We start from the raw sequence: 3,613 nt of genomic DNA, 5'->3' as shown, positions 1-3,613 counted from the left end.
TTCATGGTATCAAAGTAAAAATAAGCAACACATTAGTACAGAAAAATATATAGCTTATAACTAATCCTTTAAAACCAGAATATCCAAATTCAATACAGATTATTATTTTTACTTTAAAAATCAAAGTTACACATTGGGGCTTGAACTACAATGTTTCTTCTTCTTAAACAGGGGTGACATACATGATTTCTGGTAAATAATATTCTACCAAACATTGTACTAAGCAAAAGAAGACAGATGACCAATAAAATTGTTTACTATCTCCTACTCATGTTGAGCTAGACTAGTGGAACACCATCTTGATAGGAAAAATTTTGACAGGAAGAAGAAATCACAGAGTCCCTACCTACTCCAACAGAAAATCTAACAAACTGGTTTATCCAGAAAAGATTTTCAGCAATCATGCATAAACACAGTTAACATGCTATAATAACAGAGTATCTTTTAGTCTACTTCCAGCACACAGTATACATTCACTGGTGCTCAGTAAGATATAATTCGACACCAATATAGAAAGCATTTTTGTCTTCATAGCACTAACAACTAAAAAGCACTCAGCATAGTATACTTTGATCTTTAAGTGGGTAATCATGGAAATTCCAAGATCATATTCACTAGTTAGGCTGAATGTTCATCTATAAATTTTTTTTTTCAAAAACAATTCTTCAAAAAGACTTCCAGAAACAGTCCTGATACAGTTACACTGTTTCTGTTGATTCCTATAGCCAAGACAAGCTGTGAACATGGGAGAGTCAAAAATCTCAAGGCAGGCAGCTGGCTTGAGGAACACCCTAGATAAATACTCCCAAATACTCAAAAGCCCCATTGAGGCTGAAGGACTGAATCTCTGACCCATGTAAAAAAGAACTGTGAGTGCACAAAGGATTCATGCAAAGCCTGCTGGGACAAGAAGGGTTCATGATGGTGGATTATTCCACAACACATATACTGGGGGAAGGGCCCCCCTAGGTGGAATGCTTGACATGGGCTTGGTCTAGAGGAATCTGACTCAGAGCACCTGAGAGAGGTGTCTAGTTGAGGAGGGGAGGGATACTAGGGTTACTGAGCACTTGGGGAAGAGTATTAAGGTTACAAAATACAGAAAAGTATTTCAGGAGAAACAGGTCTAGGAGTGTCAGGTCATTTTGGTTTTGACCTATCAATACTTAACATGAATGAAGAGTTGCAGAACAGAGTCAGTCTATTTAAGATGTATTTTTCTGTCATAATTAGCTGAACCTATTGGCCAATTGGGCCAGTGACATCCAGAATGCTCCTATTCATTTCCTGGAAGCAGGACCTTAGTACCACAGATTGTTCTGGGAAGCTGGCATAGAAGATGATTTGCATAACAAAGTCACCACTAAACCACTGCTTAAGTCCAGTCTCTGGCCTGCTTTTTCTGCTTTGTAGTACAGAAATATTTCTTTAAAAGCCAGAAAAAATCTGTAAATGTGAGCAGCATGTCGAATATGTCACCAGACACTTCATCCTTATGGTGCTGTAATGTTACTGTGAAAACTGCCATGTTAAATCCGGGAATCCTCTTCAGCAGCTGTTCTATAAACTTTCCTACCAAAGAAATATATTCATTAAAAATAGGCATCAAGTTGAGTTTTTTCCTTCTGTGTCTGCAAACTCTCGGTAATACTTGTCCATGAAATTTCTCTAATAACTAGAACTTGGCATCTTTGATAACATCCTCTAAATAACCAATCACAGCATCAAATTCTGCATGAGAGGTGAAGTACAGCACAAAGCTTTCTTCATCTAAGGAGGCCACTGTTGCTGCCCTACCTACCAAGTGTGACCGGGGGCTGTAGGGCACCTATTTGCCCTGGCTCAGGCCTGGGCCCAGCCTCTGCTTTGTTCCCCAAAGCTTCAACCTGGCTGGCTGGTCACTCACAACCCAGCTAGGCCAGTACTCGTGGGAGAGGTCCAACCTTGGGCTCCCCAGCTGCCACCATGCATGTCTGCGTGCACAGCAGCCACTGCCACTGTGGTGCCATACATTCCATATTCATACATTTTTAAAGGAGCAAAATACCATAAAAAGAGGAATGAAGGATATTATATATCAGAGGAGAAAAAGAGTTGCTCTCAGATAATTAAGTGGAGAATTGCTGATGAATTGTATTTGTATTAAATCTTGCAGAATGAGTAGAAGTAGATACACAGAGGTGACAAGTGTTGGTCAGCTCAGGTCTCCTGAGAAGCAGACACCAACATGGAACTATGTGTACTAGACATTTATTAGGGGAGACACTTATGAAGAATAAAGGGTGAAAGTGTAAGAGTACATAAGGAAAGCCTCAGAGCATGATGCATGTCTATTCTTTTTGAAAGGAGAGAGAGCAGAATTAGGAAGAGCTCCAGACTATAGCATTGTTCTCAGAAAGTCTCAGGCAGAATGTTGGGGGTTCCATAAATCAAAGTTGCCTATTTGAGACATATTGCATAGGGCAGAGATGGGCTAACACTCATAATTCTACTATGCTGAGTCACTGGTTAATGGTAGCCCAGGGAAAATGTGATCTCAGCATTCACAGGATTGGCTGCTGAAGGTTCAATGAACTCTGCTCCCTACAGCAGATTTTCTTAAAGAGATCTGAAGGGCACATGTCCATGCCTGCCCTATGGAGTAAAGATGATCAGGCACAGAGAGAGAAATTGCAAGGTGTCTATGACAAATAGCAACCTCAGAGTGTGTGACATATGATGTACAGGAAAGGTAGTGGTAGAAGAAAATTATAAAGACAGTCTGAGATCAAAACTTTGAACAGTCTTAACTAATCAAATGGGAAGTTTAGACAGAGCAATCTTTAATAATAATGATTCATTACAAGTTTAATTTTTTAAACAGAAGGGTGGTGCTGTCATATTGTCTAGTAGATGAATATTGAAGAAATTTAAAACATTGATTTTAGGTAGGAGGGATACTGTAGTTCTAGGTTTATGTCTAGAGCTCAGGGCCTAGAGAGGAAATTTAAATTACCTACTACAAAGTGAGAGTTAAAGTTGTGAAACTGAAAAGCATTGCTTAGAGTGAGCTCAGAGAGGAGAGCATGACCAAGAAAATTTCCATGGCAAATATGAGTTTAAAATTGAGAATTCACATTATGTGTTGAGAATCTTATTTCCTATCCTACTTTAAAAACAGTGTATTATTTTTTAAATGGCAAAACCTTTTTCATCTCTAATATATGAGATTAAATTTTCATTTAGAAGTTTTCCTAAAGTGAGACATATAAGGAAAATATTTTTGCACAGTTTAAAATAATTAATGCCAATTGTGAAAATATATTTATTTCTATTTTATTCTATTTCATTCCTCCTCTTGAAGATAAATGAACACAAATGAACAGGTTATTCAGTGCAACATTATAACTGAATTGAAAGCATAATGGTAAATGTGGTACTTTTAATAAAGTAAATCACTGTCAATACCACTCAAGTGCACATCTGGAATATAGACTATTTTTTAAATGTTGAGATAATAGAAATGACTTACTCTTTGGTGCTGAGTTCCCTGAGTACTTACCCATGCCACACACATTTACACACAACACATGGCGCTTCCCCCACTTCACCTCTGTTCCTTTGTGCTTGTTCT

At 38.1% G+C, this 3,613-nt stretch overlaps 1 pseudogene; it reads right to left on the bottom strand.

The window, feature by feature from the left end:
* Positions 1-1,301: 1,301 nt before the first annotated feature.
* On the bottom strand, positions 1,302-2,028 carry LOC105715762 (ADP-ribosylation factor-like protein 2-binding protein; annotated as a pseudogene).
* Positions 2,029-3,613: the final 1,585 nt, after the last annotated feature.

This window comes from Aotus nancymaae, unplaced genomic scaffold (genome assembly GCF_030222135.1).
Source record: "Aotus nancymaae isolate 86718 unplaced genomic scaffold, 86718_ANA_hifiasm-v0.15.2.pri h1tg000064l_1, whole genome shotgun sequence".
NCBI classification, from domain to species: domain Eukaryota; kingdom Metazoa; phylum Chordata; class Mammalia; order Primates; family Aotidae; genus Aotus; species Aotus nancymaae.
This window is presented reverse-complemented; position numbering and strand designations above follow the sequence as displayed.